The sequence below is a fragment of the Suncus etruscus genome, chromosome 1 (genome assembly GCF_024139225.1).
Source record: "Suncus etruscus isolate mSunEtr1 chromosome 1, mSunEtr1.pri.cur, whole genome shotgun sequence".
Taxonomy (NCBI): domain Eukaryota; kingdom Metazoa; phylum Chordata; class Mammalia; order Eulipotyphla; family Soricidae; genus Suncus; species Suncus etruscus.
The window spans coordinates 126,726,698-126,737,859 of NC_064848.1; positions in this window are offsets into that span (position 1 = coordinate 126,726,698).

Genomic DNA, 11,162 nt, shown 5'->3' on the forward strand with positions numbered 1-11,162 from the left:
GTATATGTTTCCTAATTATCAACTAGTTCTTCTTGTGGGAAGAGTTAAGCCACACAGAGTAGTGCTCAGGGGTTACTCCTAGTTTTGTACTGAGGAATTACTCCTTACAGTGCTAAGGATTATGGAATACTGGGATAGATTCCAGGTCAGTCACATGCAAGCAAATATCCTAAACACTGTACTTTCATTCTGTTTTCCTCAACTATTCCTTCCAATGATTTATTAAGGTATTACAGCACAATCACTTCAGCTAGGAAACAAAATTCAGAAATAGCCTTCACCCATTAATGGGATAGGGTTTGCGTTAGATCTCTCTGTGCTGTTATAGGTTAAGCTAGACAATCAACCTTCATAATCTTGAGCCTCAACTAGATGACTATAAATGCACTCTTCTATAACACAATGAAAGTTTGGTGGAATCAATGCTATGGTTTCCAATATTCCCATTTGATGTTTAAAGAAGATGGCATTTCCCAAATATCTTCCAGGGAGTTAGAATGGGCTCATGACTAGTTCTGGTTACTTGGCTAAGACTAGAATGACACAATGAATATGAACTCTCTAAACTTGCTTGGGAACATAGAATTCAACAATTCTACATGGCAACCCTACAAGATTGAGGCACAAGTCATTGCCTGATGATAGAAGCCTTCAGATGTTGTCAAGAGTGAGAAGCAATGTTCCATTGTATGGTGCCAGAAAGATGTGGGCTGTGACTCATTATAACAGCATCATTCACCATACTGTGAGTAACATGAAAATCAATGCTAAAAGCAAATAATTACTTTGATATTTAACTTACTGTATTAGGGCCAGAGTGACAGTAAGCAGGTAGGCCATTTGCCATTTAGGCAATTGACCTGGGTTGACTCTGTGACATCACATATGGAACCTCAAATTCTGTCAGAAGTAATCTCTGAGCTCAGACCTAAGTTTAAGCCCTAAGTACAGCTGGGTATGACACCTAAACCAAAATAAAATCAATAAGTTATGAATATTAATATTATAAAGGGAAATACAAGTAAAAGTTTGAATTTAAGTTTATTTTAAAAGTTTATGCCATTTTGTGATATTAATTACGTTGGCATAATTAACAATGTAATAGGAAAATCACAATCTGACATTGTAATAAAAGTTACACAAAAAATGTTTAGAAGTTGAAAGTAAACAGAACACATCTTAGGTGTAAGTTTTTTTTTCATTAAAGAGTTACAAAAGCTAGATAAATTTAATCTTATTGATTGGTTATAAAATACAGAAACTAATTTTAGAGTTGATTTGATGTATTTTTTGCTTTGTGCTTTGGGAACACATCTGTTGATACTCATGGGTTACTGGATCTACACTCAGGAATTAATTCCTGGCAGAGTTTGGGGGATCAAATAGGATGCCATAGCTCACACCTGGGTCAGTGGCATACAAGGTGAGCGCCCTTACTCTCTCTGTACTATCACTCTGACACCACTTGTACTTTCATATTATAGAAGTAGACTAATTTAATTTACTTCAAAGACAATTTAAAGACCAATTTCCAGTGTTTGTAAGCCAAGGATTACCAAACTGTGGTTTGCAGCTCAGACCAGACTACCATCTGTTTTTTACAATCTGTGTTTAGAGGAACACAGCTACATTGCAACATTAACTAATGTACTGTCTCTGGCTGTTTTTGCTTTCCTAATATCTAAGAGGTTGAAATAGAAACTGTAGGATCCGAGAGCCTAAAATGTTTACTCTGTGGACCATTCTAAAAATGTTTGCTGACTACCACAGAAAAGAGAGAGAGACCACAGAAAAAAATACAAAGCAAATGTAAGAAGTTCTGTCCATTGAATCATAAGAGATTCTCAATGATATTTTAAATTAACTACATGCACTTTTTAAAATTTTATACTGCCTTTAGAACTTATATTGGGTTGAAATGGCCTGGTTATGTCTCCAAAATCCATGTGTTGAAGCCCTAAAATCAATAGGATAATATTTGGAAGTGAGGTCTTTGAGTTTAAATTAGATCCTAATAAAAGATATTAGTATCCGTATAGGAAGAGATTATTGGGACCTAGTGAACAACATTTCTACCCTATGGAGATATAAGACCAATCTGTATAAGCAGGAAGGCTTCCCACTGTGCTAGCTCCCCCAATCCAAGCTCAGACTTCTACTCCCAGAAGTTTAGAAAGTAATTTCTTTTGTATACAAATCACATAATTTATGGTATTTTTCTATAATAACCCAAACAAAGACACATGCATAAAAATAAAATCATCACATCCATATGAGTAAGAAGTAATTTTATTTTTATAAAAAATGTGATTTATTTTAAATATATGGATATACCACCTTTTATTCGTCTATTTATATTGTATATTATTGTCAAAATAATATTTTGGTATTATTTTCAATTTTAAAAATCTCAAGTCAATTGTCAGAAGGAAATCTTATTTGTCTCTTCTTTAGGGATTTGCACTTTTCTTTCTGAATGAAGAATTAAGATTTGCTTCTCAAGGTAAGATATTGGCCTATCACTCATATTGAAGTATTTCTCAAAACAAGCTACTAAACAATATGGGAATGTTTTCAATTCCTGAGAATTTGAATTAAAGTAGATAACAGTAGATAAAAGTAGATAACACAAATAACTGCAAATGTAGATACAGTGCTGCAAAAATGGAAATGAACAAATAAAAATAAATAAATCTACTGAATCATAAATTAAAGTGAATCTAAGTATTGGGTACCAATCTTACAACAAGTTGCCTCACCAAAGCAAACAGCTCTTAAGAGGATACTGATATGCTTAAGTAGGAAATTATCTAAGAATGAAATACCAATGGTTTGTCATTAAAAAACTAGACAGACCATAGGAAGAGATGTACAGATGTGGCTTTCATAAAGCACCATCTTTCTTTGCCTGATTCTCAGGGAGTAAGCTCTCAAATTGAGAAATAAACTATGTACCTTTTGATGTTTTGCCACATCAATCACAGGTCTTTATATACTGATTAACTGCCTCTCTCAGCAAGAAGAACCAGCCAGCTAAGCTAGCTTTCTCAACACAAAAGAAACCAGTTTTTCAACTCACAAATTAACCCTTCTATTGCAGGGTAAACAATTTTTTCAGAATAATAAAAACAAAGAACATGATTCAAATTATAGGGTGGCAAAAATAAATAGTGATTATCTCTGGGCTAACCTTATACTGGAAAATTTAAATCATTCCCTCATAAGGTCTGTTAAAAATATCCAGAAATGAAAAAAATATAGAGAGATGGCAGAGGGTATCAGAATGAACAAATTGAGAGTATTCCTGTATATGTCAGTCCTCCCTGACACCACTGGAGAAAGTCAAAGGAAAAAAAAATGAAATGGATTCACAGAGTATTATCTCATGCTTGTTGTCTGAGAGAACAGAGTTATCTAATTTTCCATGGAGGATCTTATTGTTTGGTTGTGTTTTGAGATAGCAAACCAGTACTACTTCTGTACTACTTTTAGTACTTTTAGTACTACATCTATAATCTCAATGTTTCTACAAATTTCTACCTGGGAATTTATGTTAAAGGTACTAATGTGGAGTTAGTACATCTGGATGGGTCCTACAAATCTTATATTTCTCATAAACACCTAGATAATGTGATTGCAGCCTATGAAGTGACTGGTGGTTTATAGACCACATTCCAAAGTATCATGGAAGACAGAATGATAATACAGGTTTGAGGTACTTGCTTTACCATTCAGCCAACTCTAGTTCAATCTGCAGCCTGACATATGGTTGCCTTAGCCCTGACATAAATGCTCCATGAGCACAAAGTAACATTGTTATAGAATAGTATTTCTCAACTTCTTTCTGATAGTGGCTCCCTTCCAACCTTATTTCCTTGCTCTTCTACTACTCCATTTAAGGAATTTTTTACCCAGTTAAGAAACACTGTTCTTAAAAACTCAGTATCAATTCATCATTCTTAACTCCTGCTTTAAAATATTGTTGCAACCTAGTTTCCCTTAAACACAGGGTCTAAAATATGAGGTCTCTGCACTCCTATATTCTGCTCTTAATTCCAATCTCTGCTATGTGAGTTTAATGGTAACCTTCCAAGTTATGATTTGTAACTGGACATTGATTGCTAAGCTTTTGGACTGCAGAGCCAACCATATTATTTTCAAACAACAAATTCTGTCTTACTGAAATTGTATATGTATTCAAATGTATCGACTAGAACAATTAGAGGGAACTTAGAAGACTGTTCATTAAATTAAAAAAAATTCCTAAGTATTGAAGTCTTTAACTTCTTTGGCATATGTAGAACATTTTTAGGCATCAGTACAAGGATAAATTTACATACAGGATTGTATTTGTGTTGTTAAGCGAGTAATTTACCCAACCCTACCACTTGGATTGATGCCCAAGCAAAGGGTAGTAATGATACCTTTCTTTTGTATATTTAGGTATAGGCACTGCTGCCTGTATTATCTCTTTAATCCCCATAATAACCTTCTGATGTAGGTGTTATGCTTATTTTATAGATGAAGAAACAGAAACTGGGAGGTTCTCTGTTTAATTTCTTAGCTAATAGGTGGTAAATTTTGACCATAAAACCTGATGCATAAGCCCATTTCTCTTTCTAATACTAAACTCTGCTGTGGTTCTTTACTTTGGTTGCATATTGAGATCATAGGGAGTTTTAAGCAATGTTGATGCCTGGTTCCCAAAACTCTGATATTGAGAACTGACCTTTCTAAAAAGAAATCTGGTGGGCTGGGAACATGGCTAAGTGGTTGACAAATTGCCCTGCACGGCAACCTTAAGCAAATCCTAAGGTCCTAGATTCTATTCCCAGCATCACAAACAGTAACAACAAACCCCTAAATTATAAAGAGTTTTATGTTTTAAAACTTGTTTTATTTATAAAACTTGTTTTAAATATAAAATGTATTTTAATTTTCTTTTTGCTTCATTTCTAGTAGTATTAGTATTATTTAAATTCAATAATTTAACTATTAGTAATTTAACAATTAATAAATTAACAATTATTAGTCAATCAAATTCACCACATGAGACTGAGAATGTGGTGCTACTTGGCCCTGTAGTAGCTACATGTAGAACCTGCCCTTTAAGTTCTGTTTTATCTCTGTTTTCCTATGTGTTTTTTCCTGGGGGACTGTATGCAAAGCATGCCCTTTAAGTTCTGTTGGCTGCATGCAGAGCATGCCCTTTAAGTTCTGTTTTATCTCTATGTTTTCCTATGTATTTTCTCCTTGGGAAGCTCCTCAGTTATGCTAGAGGACCCCAGGGGTCATTCCAAAATATACATGGGACCTAATGGTTTGATATCAGATTGGATATTTGGTGTTCTGAGATTCTGCTGGAGGCCAACAGGGTCTTAATTGATATTGTTCAGGACACCAAAAATTATTCTTTGTACTGGGGATTGACATTAGGGTCTCCAGGTATAAAGCATGTGCTCTAATCCTTTGAGTCATCTACCAGCTCCCTAATTTCTTTTAAAGCTTCAAAGAGAGTGTAATACAGGGATTAAAGTCACAACATTTTATATTCTGGGACAGATATGTTCTTGTGGAGGAGATCTTCCCTTTCCTGTTTGATGCATAGTAGCATTCCTGATGTTTGTTGTCTAGATACACTAGCATTCTTTCAATTATCACAACCAACTGTCCAGAGATAGCCAGATATTCTTTGGGGACTGATGCACTTTTAAGACCACTGCTTAAAAGCACATGGCTATAAATAAACAATCAATAGTTATATTGACAGCAGTGACTATCAGTCAATATATTCTTTTCTTAATTTACTCCCAAAGGTGACTGGGGAGGTAGAGCAATTAATCATATTTGCCCTTTCTCAACTTCATTAGACTTAGGAGACAAACCCAAAAAATATTTTTGGAAGAGGGTTACTCAGTTTAATTCATGACATATTTTTTTCTAAATGAGGAGAGGTAGTTCTACTCATCTGTAGCTTTTTTTCCCCAATTTACTCAATTATATTATCCTAATCTTGTTATTGACTGGGAGAGAATTTATTTTCTATTATTTACTGATGAAAAGACCAACCAGGGAAACTTTTAAGAACAGCAGAATTTCTAGGCCCTAACTCAGAAGTATTGAAACCAGGGAAAAGCCTGGAGAAGCTTCCAGGAAGAAGCCCTATACTTTGGATAGTGTCTATTTATTATTATTATTATTATTATTATTATTATTATTATTATTATTATTCTACTACTACTACTACTACTACTACTACTACTACTACTGCTACTACTTTGGGGGAAAATGGAGTAGGATAGACTATTACAGAAATGAGTAAGATACATTTCCCCTGAAGTAACATATATTTGAATAGTTACATTCCAGATGATAACCAGGAAAATTCAAGTGTGCACAAGTCTAGAATGTTGTATATACGAGAAAATAATTTCTTATTTTTGTTAAAGAGGCATGTTCAGAGGTTGTAAATATAAGAGGTAATTATCTGTTTTAAAATTTTTTAGAAAAAATTGGGCCCGGAGAGATAGCACAGTGGTGTTTGCTTTGCAAGCAGCCAATCCAGGACCAAAGGTGGTTGGTTCGAATCCCGGTGTCCCATATGGTCCCCCGTGCCTGCCAGGAGCTATTTCTGAGCAGACAGCCAGGAGTGACCCCTGAGCACTGCCTGGTGTGGCCCCAAAACCAAAAACCAAAAAAAAAATTTTTTTAGAAAAAATTGAATCATAAAAATCAATAAACTATTATAGTTGGTGAAAACCATCTGTGATGTTATTAAGAGAAAAGAGTATCTATGGGAAGAAAGAGTAGAGGGTATTTTAGCAGTGGTTATTGTATATTCAATAGCAGTATTAATTAAAAAAGTAAATAATTGACATCATTTTAAATGCTATATTTCAAATATTATATTCTATAATATTGTAAATAATAATAAATAATATAAAAAGGAAATAGGTTACCAGCATGGGCACCTATACAAAACTACAGTCTATGGGAATGAAAGCAAAAGGGAAATAAATTTTGGTTCTGATTTCTAATTCTCTAGCTTTGTACATAGTAGATGTTCAATAAATATTCTTTTGTCAAGCTACTCTTGGTTTGTTTTGAATGGTCACACCCAGTAGCACCTGGGGGCTATACCTAGTAGTGCTTGAGGAATTATTTGATACTGGGAATAAACATTTGGTTCCTGCATACAATGCATACACTCCAGTGCTCTGAGTCATCTACTTGGCCTCTCTTTGGGCTACCTTAAAACCAATGTTCATAGGGCTGGAGTGGTGGTGCAAGTAGTAAGGCATCTGCCTTGCATGCACTAGCCTTGGACAGGCAGAGGTTCATTCCCCAGTGTTCCTTAGGGTCCCCCAAGCCAGGGGCAATTTCTTTTTTTTTTTTTTTTGCATATTTTTTTTATTTAAACACCTTGATTACATACATGATTGTGTTTGGGTTTCAGTCATAAAAGGAACACCACCCATCACCAGTGCAACATTCCCATCACCCAAGTCCCAAATCTCCCTCCTCCCCACCCAACCCCTGCCTGTACCCTAAACAGGCTCTACATTTCCCTCGTACATTCTCAATATTAGGACAGTTCAAAATGTAGTTATTTCTCTAACTAAACTCATCACTCTTTGTGGTGAGCTTCCTGAGGTGAGCTGGAACTTCCAACTCTTTTCTCTTTTGTGTCTGAAAATTATTATTACAAGGGTGTCTTTCATTTTTCTTAAAACCCATAGATGAGTGAGACCATTCTGCGTTTTTCTCTCTCTCTCTGAATTATTTCACTCAGCATAATAGATTCCATGTACATCCATGTATAGGAAAATTTCATGACTTCATCTCTCCTGACAGCTGCATAATATTCCATTGTGTATATGTACCACAGTTTCTTTAGCCATTCGTCTGTTGAAGGGCATCTTGGTTGTTTCCAGAGTCTTGCTATGGTAAATAGAGCTGCAATGAATATAGGTGTAAGGAAGAGGTTTTTGTATTGTATTTTTGTGTTCCTAGGGTATATTCCTAGGAGTGGTATAGCTGGATCGTATGGGAGCTCGATTTCCAGTTTTTGGAGGAATCTCCATATCGCTTTCCATAAAGGTTGAACTAGACAGCATTCCCACCAGCAGTGGATAAGAGTTCCTTTCTCTCCACATCCCCGCCAACACTGTTTATTCTCATTCTTTGTGATGTGTGCCATTCTCTGGGGTGTGAGGTGGTATCTCATCGTTGTTTTGATTTGCATCTCCCTGATGATTAGTGATGTGGAACATTTTTTCATGTGTCTTTTGGCCATGCGTATTTCTTCTTTGTCAAAGTGTCTGTTCATTTCTTCTCCCCATTTTTTGATGGGGTTAGATGTTTTTTTCTTGTAGAGTTCTGTCAGTGCCTTGTATATTTTGGAGACTAGCCCCTTATCTGATGGGTATTGGGTGAATAGTTTCTCCCATTCAGTGGGTGGCTCTTGTATCCTGGGCACTATTTCCTTTGAGGTGCAGAAGCTTCTCAGCTTAATATATTCCCATCTGTTAATCTCTGCTTTCACTTGCTTGGAGAGTGCAGTTTCCTCCTTGAAGATGCCTGTAATGTCCTGGAGTGTTTTGCCTATGTGCTGTTCTATATATCTTATGGTTTTGGGGCTGATATCAAGGTCTTTAATCCATTTGGATTTTACCTTTGTACATGATGTTAGCTGGGGGTCTAAGTTTAATTTTTTGCAAGTGGTTATCCAATTGTGCCAACACCACTTGTTGAAGAGGCTTTCCCTGCTCCATTTAGGATTTCCTGCTCCTTTATCAAAAATTAGATGGTTGTATCTCTGGGGAACATTTTCTGAGTATTCAAGCCTATTCCACTGATCTGAGGACCTATCCTTATTCCAATACCATGCTGTTTTGATAACTGTTGCTTTGTAGTACAGTTTAAAGTTGGGAAAAGTAATTCCTCCCATATTCTTTTTCGCAATGATTGCTTTAGCTATTCGAGGGTGTTTATTGTTCCAAATGAATTTCAAAAGTGTCTGATCCACTTCTTTGAAGAATGTCATGGGTATCTTTAGAGGGATGGCATTAAATCTGTATAATGCCTTGGGGAGTATTGACATTTTGATGATGTTAATCCTGCCAATCCATGAGCAGGGTATGCGTTTCCATTTCCGTGTGTCCTCTCTTATTTCTTGGAGCAGAGTTTTATAGTTTTCTTTGTATAGGTCCTTCACATATTTAGTCAAGTTGATTCCAAGATATTTGAGTTTGTGTGGCACTATTGTGAATGGGGTTGTTTTCTTAATGTCCATTTCATCCTTATTACTATTGGTATATAGAAAGGCCATTGATTTTTGTGTGTTAATTTTGTAGCCTGCCACCTTGCTATATGAGTCTATTGTTTCTAGAAGCTTTTTGATAGAGTCTTTAGGGTTTTCTAAGTAGAGTATCATGTCATCTGCAAACAGTGAGAGCTTGACTTCTTCCTTTCCTATCTGGATTCCCTTGATATCCTTTTCTTGCCTAATCGCTATAGCAAGTACTTCCAGTGCTATGTTGAATAGGAGTGGTGAGAGAGGACAGCCTTGTCTTGTGCCAGAATTTAGAGGGAAGGCTTTCAGTTTTTCTCCATTGAGGATAATATTTGCCACTGGCTTGTGGTAGATGGCCTTCACTATATTGAGAAAGGTTCCCTCCATTCCCATCTTGCTGAGAGTTTTGATCAAGAATGGGTGTTGGACCTTATCAAATGCTTTCTCTGCATCTATTGATATGATCATGTGGTTTTTATTTTTCTTGTTATTGATGTTGTGTATTATGTTGATAGATTTACGGATGTTAAACCAGCCTTGCATTCCTGGGATGAAACCTACTTGATCGTAGTGGATGATCTTCTTAACGAGGCATTGAATCCTATTTGCCAGGATTTTGTTGAGGATCTTTGCATCTGCATTCATCAGTGATATTGGTCTGTAATTTTCTTTTTTGGTAGCGTCTCTGTCTGGTTTAGGTATCAAGGTGATGTTGGCTTCATAAAAGCTATTTGGAAGTGTTTCTGTTTGTTCAATTTCATGAAAGAGTCTTGCCAAGATTGGCAGTAGTTCCTCTTGGAAAGTTTGATAGAATTCATTAGTGAATCCATCTGGACCTGGGCTTTTGTTTTTCGGCAGACATTTGATTACTGTTTTAATTTCATCAATGGTGATGGGGGTGTTTAGATATGCTACATCCTCTTCCTTCAACCGTGGAAGATTATAAGAGTCCAAGAATTTATCCATTTCTTCCAGGTTCTCATTTTTAGTGGCGTAGAGTTTTTCAAAGTAGTTTCTGATTACCCTTTGAATCTCTGTCATATCAGTAGTGATCTCTCCTTTTTCATTCCTGATACGAGTTATCAAGTTTCTCTCTCTCTCTTTCTTTGTTAGGTTTGCCAGTGGTCTATCAATCTTGTTTATTTTTTCAAAGAACCAACTTTTGCTTTCGTTGATCTTTCGGATTGTTTTTTGAGTTTCCACTTCGTTGATTTCTGCTCTCAGCTTTGTTATTTCCTTCTGTCTTCCTATTCTTGGGTCCTTTTGTTGAGCATTTTCTAGTTCTATTAGCTGTGTCATTAAGCTACTCAGGTAAGCTCCTTCTTCCTTCCTGATGTGTGCTTGCAAAGCTATAAATTTTCCTCTCAGTACTGCTTTTGCTGTGTCCCATAAGTTCTGAGAGTTTGTGTCTTTATTGTCATTTGTTTCCAGGAACCTTTTTATTTCCTCCTTGATTTCATCTCAGACCCACTGGTTATTGAGCATGAGGCTGTTTAACTTCCAGGTGTTAAAGTGTTTCTTCTGAGTCCCTTTGGAGTTCACAAATAATTTCAGAGCCTTGTGGTCAGCGAAGGTAGTCTGCAAAATTTCTATCCTCTTGATCTTATGGAGGTATGTTTTATGTGCCAGCATGTAGTCTATCCTGGAGAATGTCCCATGTACATTGGAGAAGAATGTGTATCCAGGTTTCTGGGGATGGAGTGTCCTATATATATCCACTAGGCCTCTTTCTTCCATTTCTCTCCTCAGGTCTAGTATATTCTTGTTGGGTTTCAGTCTGGTTGACCTGTCCAGTGTTGACAAAGCCGTGTTAAGGTCCCCCACAATTATTGTGTTGTTGTTGATATTATTTTTCAGATTTGTTAAC